The sequence below is a fragment of the Moschus berezovskii genome, chromosome Y, assembly GCF_049115385.1.
Source record: "Moschus berezovskii isolate FMDL1 chromosome Y, NW_MosBer_1.0, whole genome shotgun sequence".
In the NCBI taxonomy this organism is placed as follows: Eukaryota; Metazoa; Chordata; class Mammalia; order Artiodactyla; family Moschidae; genus Moschus; species Moschus berezovskii.
In genome coordinates this window covers 74,398,284-74,409,989 of record NC_142489.1, presented here as the reverse complement: position 1 = coordinate 74,409,989, position 11,706 = coordinate 74,398,284, and the positions used below count along the sequence as shown (strand labels likewise).

The 11,706-nt window shown below is 47.2% G+C and overlaps 1 pseudogene; it reads right to left on the bottom strand.

Moving 5' to 3' along the window:
- Positions 1-10,674: 10,674 nt before the first annotated feature.
- Positions 10,675-11,706, bottom strand: part of LOC148773163 (testis-specific Y-encoded protein 3-like) — a 400,952-nt pseudogene continuing 399,920 nt past the window's right edge.

Here is an 11,706-nt window from a genome sequence, read left to right as displayed (position 1 = left end):
ATTCTAGAACCAGTAGACTGTCCAGTGTACCACGAGGTAACTTGGAGGTTACTGGAGAGGTGTTTGATTCCCCTGAAGTGGGTTTATGCTTCTCTGAAGTGGATCTGGAAAATCGTAAATTGCCTCTGGAATCTTCTCACCTGGCCACTGAGGGTATGAGATCCCTGACGTGTTCCTTGAGATGTCTGGAAATAAACTGGTTCCCTAACACAAGTTCTTGTTCTTAACAGTAGCCCTGTAGACCGCGGATGTGGGCCTAGAATCCCCAGAAGCAGAACATGGGTGTCCTATATGAGGCTCAGTCTTCTACATTTAGTCACAGATCTTCTGAACCGAGTCTGGATCCCATAATGTTGTTTCGGAGTTTAGGGAGGTGGTCTTGAATGCTAAGAGGTGAACAGCGATTCCTAGGAGTGATTTGAGGCACCATGAAAAGAAATGGTTATTCCTTTACCAGCCAGTAGCTGTTAAGAGACATAGTGATAATCAGAAACATCCCCACGTGCCTCGTGGGGTAGAAGCAGCCTCACCTGAAAAGAGGCAAAGGCCTAGAGAATTCCAGAAATAGTGATCAAGGGCCTGGCCATTGGTGAATCAACCCAACCTCCAGCACCTTCCAGGTTTCTTGCTCAGTGTGATAAACCAATGCTGTCCTGACAATGAAGCTGGTGGCTTTCATGATTTGGCTGCACAGTAGAATCACCCAGGGAACTCAGTAAGTCCCAATGCCAAGCAGCAGCTAAGCCACAAAGAGCAGATCCTCAGGGGACTCCAATACGAGCCAAGCTTGTGAACCAGTGTTTTCAGAAATCACCTGGGAATCTTGTTAAAGACACAGACCTGACTCCATTGCCTTGGCAGAGGCCTGGAGTCCCATTTCTAACAAGCTCCCAGGTGATGCTCATGTGGCTGTACCAGGGAACACAGTCGGAGTAGTCAGGGCTGAAGCCTGTGGTCCTCAAATGTTCAACAAGCATCAGAATCACCTGGAGGGCCAGTTAAGATGCAGAGGGCCAGGCCCACCCCAGAGCTGTGGATCTGACAGGTCTGAGGTGGGGACCAGAGACTCTGCATTTCCAACGAGCCTGCAGGTGACCCTGATGCTGGTGGCCCGAGAACCACATGTGGAACACCTCGGTGGGGTTGGAGGCATAAATCGTGGATGGGCAAGACAAGTCATCTGTCCCTCAGCTTCCCCAGAACCAAAGTGGAGATGATGAGATCCTCTTCCAGAGTGTCAATGAGGGCGGCACTGAGTGAGCTAGGATTTGTAAGCCTCTTGGAACCTGGCACCGAGCCGCTGGGGTATGAGTGACAGCATCCATTCTTGATGACTTTCCCTCGGTCCAGGGTGCGCGTGGAGTCCAGGCAGGCAGACCCTTCAACCACCATGGGTGGCCCTCTCCCCGGCCCACTCACTGCCAACATTGTTCTTGTAGGTGTTGTGATCCCATTCACCCAGTGGTAGCGGAGGGCCAGCTTGCTCATCCAGTCCACAGCCGCTGTGCACACCGAAATCATGGCACAGGCTGCCTCCTGGGGCGGAACTGTGGAAGCCATAGGGGAGAAGTTGTAGGCGCTGGGGAGGAGGAAGATGGCTGTGGGATGGAGAAGAGACTTTCTTACTGTGGGGAGGAGGGCACTTTTCACCAGGAGACCATGGGTGGGCTTAGGGCTGTGTTTCACTATGTCTCTGAATGCGTGATGGTGCTGAATCTGCATTCTGGGGGTAGCAGGATCAGGGCTTTCATTCACTTCCTGATCAACGGTGGCTTCCTGTGCTCGTGCCCAGTCAGGCTCCATCCTCTTGCTTCTGGTATCAAAGAACATGTCTAGATTTTTGAGGGGCAGTCATCCTGTTCCCTGCATGCAGTGAGTGGCCAAGCCAAGGGAAGCCTCTCTGCTTCCCACTTTGGACTTTGAAGCTGGAAGGCAATTCCAAAAAGTGGTTGCCTTTGGTTCATCCCAAGAGAAGATTCTGGAAGAAAATACCGTGGGCTTTTGGTACTTTGTTCCCTAGATTTGCCTGCGTCATATGCCTGAAACGGCCTGGCTGCTAAGCCTTTCTTCCTATGCTGTGAGCACCTCTGTGTCTTTCCATAGGCATTCCCCATGTTAATTTTGTCGTTTAAATTAGGCAGTCAGACTTCTCTGGGGGTCCAGTGGTTGAGAATCCACTTGGCAATGCAGGGGGAACACGGGTTCAATCCCTGGCCCAAGAGGATTTCACATGCTATAGAGTAGCTAAGGCCCCAGGACACAACTACCGGACCATACTTTAGAGCCCTTGCACTGCAACAGGAGAAGCTGTCTCAATGAGAAGGCTACACTCGGCAATGAGGAGTAGCCCCTGCTTGCCCCAACGAGAGAAAGTCTGTTCACAGTACTGAAGCAAAAGAATAAATACTACTACTACTACTAATCAGGCCGAGTCGATTGCATATGTACAGAGTATTTTGCATATATCACCCTCTATCAGCGTGAAGCATGGCCTGGGAACACGTCAGTGTCATGGGAAGTTAATGACATGAGCGGCAGCTGGGAGCCTGAAGGGGGAATAGTGGGGAATTTGTCATTGATCGCAGCTGGAGCATGAGAATGAAAACCCCAGCTTTCCTGGAACACCATTTTCTCTCCCTCCACCAGAAGCCTGGTATCCGTTCCATTCCGTCGCTCTGTCGTGTCCGACTCTATGCAACCCCGTGGACTGTAGCCTACCAGGCTTCTCTGTCCATGGGATTCTCCAGGCAAGAATACTGGAGTGGGTTACCATTTCCTTCGCCAGGGGATCTTCCCGACCCAGGGATTGAACCCGGGTCTCCCGCAATGGAGGCAGACGCTTTATCCTCTGAGCCACTGGGGAAGCCCCGGGGAAGCCCCTGGTATAGCTCTGCAAAATCACTCGACATCACAAGGAAATGTGGAGACCCAAAACTTCAAAAGTGAAGGTCTTTTCAGAGAGGAAAAGCCTGGGTGGGGAGCAGCTCAGCATGGTACCAGGGCCTCTCAATGGGTGGGTTTGGCTGACATTTCTTCTTTTTCTATTATTTTGTTGTTTCTGGATTTTCTGCGATGAGTTTAAGGGTAGAGATATGATGCACTAGGAATGAAACAACACTTGGAACTGTACCTTCGGTATCCCCAGTTTAACACCAGGGCTGCGACAGAGAAGAGAGAATTTGGAAATGGGAAGCACTGGGTCATTCTCTCCTGTGCTTCAGGCTCAGCTTGAATATCAAACTGGGGACAACAAAATCCCTGCAGGATCCACACAGATGCCTTGAGTGATGCCTCACATCCGAAAGCAAATGTCACCACTGGGGCAGGCAGCCCAGAAGGAAACTGACTGGGGTGACTTAATCTGAAAGGGCTCAGCTGCAAATTCTGGCATTCCCTCCAGAGGAGGTTGGATGGACAATCACAGAGACACCAACCAGCTGACAGAAGCTCTTCATCAGATATCTTCAAGCTCTTGTCAATGTGCCCATAAACACACACAACCCCACACACCCACACCCACACACACAGACACACACCTTCACCTGGGTCATTTGTCAGAGACATTTGTGAGTGTGTACAAGATTGGAAGCAAGTAAGTCGTAATATCAGAAAGTGGTGAGTTGGAGGTGGTGGGAATAGGGGTGATCACAGTCTCTGCTCTGTTCTTTACCAAATGACTCAGATTTAAGAAGATGAGGAATTCCCTGTTAGTCCAGTGGTAGCTAGGAGTCCGTGCTTCCGCTGCTGAGGGTGTGGGTTCAGTCTCTTGGCTGGGAAATTAAGATCCCCTAAGGTGTGCAGCATGACCAAGAAAATGAATAAACACAATAAACATACAGATTGTGTGTAATTAACTTGTTCGCCCACTAGCTTGATATCATGGTATTTAATATCCTAACTTCTGAGATCTTGAGAAGGTTACTAAAAAAATGTTTTCTGGGTTCAGAATAAGATGTGGCTCTTCTAATAACCTGCTTGCATGACTCTGTTCCCAGAGCTGACCACCTGTGTCTCCCAGAGGCACTTAGGTTAACCTGCCCACTGCTGTTCTGTGTGCACAGACTCTCCTCCCCACCACCCCTGCACCACAAGGGAGCCTCCCAGGGGATCTGATGCAGTGGATGCTGGCCAGGAAGACCTGCATATGCTGGGACCATCTCGCCCTGAGTACTGGAAAGTGAAATTATGGAATCCTTCTTCTTTCCCATGAGAGATGCCAGCGGGTTTATTACTCAGAGATGTTGCTGTCGCTTTTTCCTCAGCCCCTCCCTTGTGGTGGTGATCGGGGCTAAAGAGAAATAAAATACCCCCAACTAGTGAAAGGGAGCAGACAGCATCTAATCAAAAGGACAGAGAGCCATTTAGTAAGGATTACTCACTGTGCTGGTCACTGTTTGAGCATATTCTTAACCTGACCAGAATGGGGCAATGCAGCTTTATCTCATCAGGGCTCCTCTTTCCCAGAACCCATGTTTTTATTTTTTTTCCACCTGAGAATTTTGCTTTATTGGGTGTTTGGATAAATAAAAGGTATTTCTTATTTGAGCGACCACCACTATGACTAATGTCAAACGGAAATGATTACATAGCTTGCTGTATGCAAGGCCTCTTACTCTGGGTTTTTTTTTTTTTTTTTCTTCATATTTAATTCATTATTTTATCAAGTAACCGAAATTTTAGAGGAGTTTTTTTTTTTTTTTTTCAATCAACACAGTAAGGGAAGATATTTTGGATATTTCATGATGCTTTATAAAAAAATAATAGAACACTTTGTCCTGAAATTTAAGTTTTATATCTTGAAGTAGTATTTCAAACCACTGTTATGACTAGCCTATTTCTAGCCTCATTAGGCTAGAATTCTTTTGCATATGTTGCAAAAATTCATATTTCTAATGAAACTCAGTGGATTTTGACAGACTACAATACAATGACCGTGTCCCTGGGAAGACAGATTATAAGAGGGAATGTTCATAAATTTTGCAATGCAAATGTTTTTACTAAGGAGAATCATATGCCCCAAGAACCGAAGCTGTTTGCCACATGCTCCTTCCTCTCTCCTGTCAAGGTTCTCATCTTGCTTGATGACGTTTTCACTTTAATTTCTATCAACCACTTTTCCGCTTACCTTTAAGTGTCTGTGGAAGAGCAGCTTCAGACCACTTCCTATCCAGCGGTCTGAGCACTGAAGTCTCCGGGAGGGAGGCGCTGGGCAGGCACAGAGGGCATCTGTGTGCCTTTAGACCAGGCTGTGACCTTGGTTGAGTGGCAGTGAACTTGGGTGCTGGAGCATCGATTCACCATAACATTCCTCCTTTTCGAAAGTGGCTTGTTCTTCATTTTCAAACTCGTCTGGATCTCTGGAGAAGGAGAGATCAGGCACGACCTCCCCACGCACCTGTAGGACTTCCTGATCTACCACATCGGACCCGCTGGGCAAGTTCCCTTGGTATTGCAGGGACGGCACAAAGGAGAGACTGTGCTACACAGAGCAGGGGTGGGCGGGTTTATCCCAGAGCCTCTGGGAGATGAAGGAATCAGCTCTGGGATCAGTAGCCACCTGTAGCCTCTCCCTGGGGAGTGCAGAAAGGCTCGACTATTTATTCTTGAAAAACACTGACTTGAAACTCAGAGGACTGAGTTTCTGGGGCGATGGCTGGATATTCTGCCAAGGGGTGGAGGGCATGCCAGGGCAGGGTGTCCATGAGTCCTGCTCCCACCCAAGAGTTAACAACTTTTCTTCTAACAAATTTTCTTGGGTGCAGTATAGAGACTTTCACACCTCTAGCATGAAAATCACTTTATGTAGGAAATAGAAAATTCCATATTTCTTGTAGGAAAATTGATGCCAAGTCTTTCAATTGTTAAATATACGGCATTCTGTACTTCGTGAAGGAAAGTCAGCACACAGATTTTCAAATAAGAAATATGAAAAATTCCATATTTCATGTTACCTTGTTTATTCCCAATTCAGTGTGCAATACAAGAATTTCATATTTCATGGGGGAAAGATCTGTGCCTAGAGTTTCAAATGCGAAAGCGGAGAAATCCGTATTTCATGTAGGAAAATCATGGCTCAGAGTTTCCTAAATGAAATATAAAAAGTTCAGTATCTCATGGAGTAAGTCTCTGCCAAGATTTTCTTATGTGAAATACAGGGAAATCCGTCCTCAACAGAGGAAAATCAGTGCCCCGAATTACATATATGAAATCATCAAAATTCCACATTTTGTGTATTAAAATCAGTGGCCTGATGTTCATAAGTGAAATAGACAAAACTCCGGATTTCATGTGGAAAACTCAGCACCCAGTTTTTCGTATGTGAAATACGCAGAATTCCAAATTTCACGTAGGAAAATAGTATGTGCGTATATTTTCATATAAAATGTAGAGAATTCCATTTTCATTTTGGAACGTTTGTGGTGAGATTTTCACAGGTGAAATGTAGAGAATTGCATATGTCATTCATGAAAACTTCATGCATGGATTCATATGTGAAATACCGAGTTCCGTGCTGCACGTAGAACACTTTTGCCCACATGTCAAAATGTGACACAAACATGGAATTCTCTCTGTAGAGAGATTTAGAGATGAAGCATCTCTTAATACAGAGATGCTAAGGACAGTGTCCTGCTAAGAGCCATGACTCACCAGTGCCAGAGGAATTGAAGCCTGAACATTCATTGTGCAGAGGTCCTTTCAAACTAGTTCTGTTCTCATCCAGCCTCCAGGTGAGAGAACACACGCCAGCTAACCCCATCAGCCCAGGCCTGTGGGACTGGGAGGGGGTGAGAGGATCAACCTAAGACACCCTTTTATGGAGTGATGTTTCAAACTGGCAAACTCTGCACGTAGCAGCTGCTGATGCTACAGTGCCATCCGTCTTGCAAGCCTTACAGAAGAGGGCAAGCTGGGTTCACGTGGCTGGTCATGTCAGGGAAAGAATGCTCCTGCACTTGAGGACAGAAAACCCTCTGTAGCCGGGTGTCCTAGGGGCTGTGCGTAGCCCCTCTTCTGTGCCTGGGAATCTGGCCCACTCTCGTTCTCTGCCCCTTCACATCCTCCCTGACTGCCCCCGGGTGTGTTTTTCCTGCCGCTCCTTTCTGCTCAGGGATCCACGTTTACACTTACATCTTGCTCTGTCGGAGAGATCCCTGGGCTTTTTTCCATCACGTCAGTGCTTCTGATGCCCCAAGGTCTTTGTACCTTACACAAGCTCTTTCACGCTTCCAGTGTCCATTCTTCCATCCCCCAGCCAGGCCAGTTCAGAGAGCTCACACACCCATTTTTGCCAGCGCACATGCGTGTGCACGCACACATACACACACACTCCTAAGTCTGAAAAGAAACTTGCACACATGCGCGACTCTTGGCTGACTTGTGCAGTATAATGGACTTTGGTAAGCACCCCTCTTTTTTAGTCCCAGTTATCTGCTTCACTCGCTAGTTGATCAAGTCAGTGTCCTCGTCTACTTCCACGGTATATCCTGGAAGGTGAATGGGATTTGCTCATGAGGGGGACTGACATGCAAAGAGGCTGGCAGGGTTGGAAGTCCTCACTGTGGACAGTTGAGTGACGTGTGCCTGCGTTCCCTAATCCTATCGCCTTGGACCGGCTCACAGTGCCAATCAGGTTGGCGTGATTCCATTCCCTGCGCTTTACTTCCAGAAACAACACAGAAATAGCAACGGGTTTTGAACTGGAAATTGATCATGCACCCCTTTTCCCTGGGTCACTGAGGACAACAATTCTTTAACAACTTTCTCTTTACAGAAAGGCAAGCCCCAATTCTTATCACCTGGGTGATAATTCACTTAAAGTCATGAAGAAATTCTGCATGGGTAATGTCAGTTTCATCATAACTGTAATGGTCAACGCAAGAATACATGGATGGGGGTAAAAGTCAACGTATTTCAATCCTGCACTAGTGTTTTTTAGAACACTTAACCAGTCAACCCTAAATCTTACCTGACAGAGGCATTCCTGCAACATCTTTGCCCTCTGTGATCCTAACTAATACTCTCACTTCAGCGAGTGATATTCTTGCCCGTTGGGCATAACTCTAAGTGTGTAGGCATTCTTGTTTCCAAATGTGGGTCACTGTTAACTATTCCTGCGATAACGCATTTCTTGTTGAGCACAGATATCACGGAACTCTTTAAAAAAGTCACAATTCAAGATGCTGGAAGCATTTGATCCAGGAGTGAAAGAAAGGGTCAAATTCACATGCAATCTAACAAGATACACAAATTAAAAAAATAAAAAAAAAGAGGGCATACGAGCAAAACAATGCAGGAGTGTTGAACAGGGCAGTGTAAGAACTCAGAGAGCTATGGCAGCAGAGCTGTGCCTAACAGCACAAGCATGGGTGCATCACGAAAGAAGAAGGAGGCAAAGGCAGACCCGCAGGAAGGAACATCAACTCACATTCATGGGCAGACACAATGGAGACGCCCGGTCTTCATTCTAAACAGAGGAAAACATGAACACATCCAGGGAACAGGAAGCAAATGCAGCTCAGGGTGACTGAGACAGAATGCTCATGAATTCATCAGAAACCCGCCAAGTCTCACACACATTGATATTCAGTGGAAGAAAACCTTACACAACACATCCAAGTGTGCAGTCAAATCTAATAGCACCTAGACCCTAGGGCCTAAGTGAAAGCCCTGAAGAGACTGGGACACAAGTCATGGCAAGTTTCCAGAGACTGACCAGCAAGTCAACCATCCACAGTTCACTTTTACTCACCGACCTGTGACTATCTCTGCACTCTTCACTCCAGCACAAGTTAGAGCTAAAGCCACCCCTGGTACTGAAGCACTGGCAGGAAATATTAGGCACTGGGGGACCCTGTCCTAAACTTTTCTTGTCTGTAAGTTCTTTGCAATGCCTTCTTGCTTCATAGTGAGTTGAATGTTAAGGCTTTTTCCTTGTTCTGTACTCTTAAAATGTCTGATGCTGTGCAACAGAGAAGATACCTGGGGCACCACCATCCAACAAAATTGCGTTCCAGCTTTTCACTCTCTGGCCCTTGTTCACCAGACCCTGTGCGTGGACATCCACATTTCCCTTGTAAAACTGCCAGACCCACAGTTAATGGGCCCCTCATCTTCTTTCTCCATCCTCCCCAAGCCCCACCCCACAGGAAGAACTGTGTCTCCTGACACAACCCCCACATACGACTTAACCACCTCTACAACTCTCCATGGACTGGTACTTCCCACACGGTAAACTGAGAATCCTACATGCAGCTGAAGTTTTTGTCCTGAGGCCCTCCCCAAACAATACGCAGACGCATACAGCTGACGCTTTTTATTTGTCCTTCGGCATTATTTCAGGTTTACTTGTGTCTCCCTCTCGATCCGTTTCACCACCAGACCACTCTTCACTACTTTCCCGTCCAAGAGAACTCTGCTGGCCATTGATCTTCACATGAAGCAGCTTCTTAGGTTTTCTATTTTAGGGAAAGGGGGACACTGCCTCATAAACTTCTCAAAGTCGAGCAGCGGCGGTTCCTTTCAAAAAAGACAGAGACACAGATATGAAAACCTACCCTCTCTGAGAACACTAAAGACAACTTTACTCTTTCAAGTCAGTTCCCAGGAGACAGAGTCTGTGAATTTTTACATGTCCTCTAAGCACATACTAAAAGACATGTACCCCATTCTTCCCCGTAGAACTATTACAATACCTAGGACATGGAAGCAACCTATATGTTCCATCGGCAGATGAAGGGATAGGGAAGTTGGGGTACCGATACACAATGGTGTTGTGACTCAGCTCTAAAAAGGAATGCATCAAAGTCAGTTCTAGTGAGATGCAATGCACGTGGAGCCTATTACAGGGAGTGAAGTGGGTCAGAAAGAGAAAAACAAACACTGTATGTTAACACAAATATCTGGATTTGAGCACCATGTAGGTGATACTGAACATGCAACACGCAGGGCATCAAATAAGACACAGACATATAAAGAACAGACATGGGACTCAGTGTGAGAAGGGGAGGGTGGGTTAATGTGAGAAAACAGCCCTGAGACATGTACATTACCTTCTGAACAATAGATGACCAGTGTGAGTTTAATGCGTGAAGCAAGGCAACTAAAGTCATGTTGTGGGACAACCCAGAAAGACAGGGAGGGGAGGGCGGTGAGTGGTGGGTTCACCATTCGGGGGACACGTGTATACCTCTGGGTAATTCATGTTGGCCAATGTACGGCCAAACCGGTCACCGCATTATAAAGTAATTATGCTCCAGTTAAAATAAATAAAAAACTATTCTCCATAATCCTTCACAGTGGTCAGTTTCTCACAGTGAGGGTGGCAGGTGAAAAAGATGCAACGGAAAAAAAAAAAAAAAAAGCGTGATGACCAAAATGGAATCAAGTGATGGGTCAGTGGGGGAACAGCCTTGTACAAAGGAGACTCACAGACCTGATGGAAAGGGGACTTCATGAGGAATAGTAGGTGGACCCCAATTTAAGAGAAGCCTGAGGCTGGACTTGTTGGCCAAGGAATGACAGTTCAGAGATGTGTGCAGCTGACTCAGATATAAATTGGAGTGACTTTGGCCTGACCAGGCCACTTCATCTACCTCAGGCTTCTCTGGTTAGAACCTGTCTTTCACTACAGTTCTCCACACTTGCTGTCTCTTGCTGATTTCCCCGTGCACGGTGTCACGCTGGATTCCACAGAGTCTCACTTTCTCCACAAGTGAAATAAACGACCCAAGTTCCTGGACAACCCTTATGCCAGTGCTCAGCCCCTGGGCGCCTCACCTCTCGTCCTCCCGCTACCTCTCGCGGTGGAGCCTTCCTCCTCACACAGTACTGCAAAGGATTGGGCCACAGATCCTTTATGATGATCTGCCAGGGAAATGAGCAAGGTCGGCACAGGGCTGGCCAGACACTGAGCCTTCCCGTGCACCGCCAAGAACTCCAACATAAATCACCAATTTCGGCCCAGTGGCCACGTGGGACCCCACCTCAGCAATCCGGCCAGATCCTGTGAAGTTGTGGTCAAAGAACCAATTGAAGAAGTTAACGCTGCTGTCGTGGTGCCTGAGGCTGTATGCCTTACGTTCAAACCCCTGGGACCACTGAATCGGAGTGGAATGAGAGGCTTGGTATCCTGCAGGAAAAGGAGTATGGGAGAAAGACCTAGCTCACTTTCCCACTCAACCTACACTCTTCTGCCCCCACTCCCCAAATCCAGGGAGCTGCCTCTTACCAGGAACGTTAATGAGATACTCCTTAACAATCACTTCATTCTGGAAATACCTATTCCTCCGAAAGGACAATGTGATCTTGCAGTGATGAGTGGGATGCCTGAATTCCTCCACCTGCCAGGACAAAGTGTTGGGGGTAGGGGGAGTGGGTATGAAACCTCTTTACAGAAGAGCTGTCCTTTCCCGTATTCAGGGATAAACCATGCCCTCTCCCCTCCACAGTCATCTCCCCTCCACAGTTAGCGGGGTCCCCTGCCTGACCTCCAAGTTGGTCATGTAGTGAAGCATCTCTTCATCCTGGTTGCTCATCATAACTGACATCTGGGGGTGGTTCATAAACTGCTTTAGGTCAAGGAGCCTCTAGATGCTAGAGGTAAATGTGCTGGAAGAACAAAGCTAGCCTAAAGAGTAGAATGGCATTGTCTGACTTCAACGTGCTACTAGTGAACTCGCCACATTTCCGTGGATGCAGACTGTATGA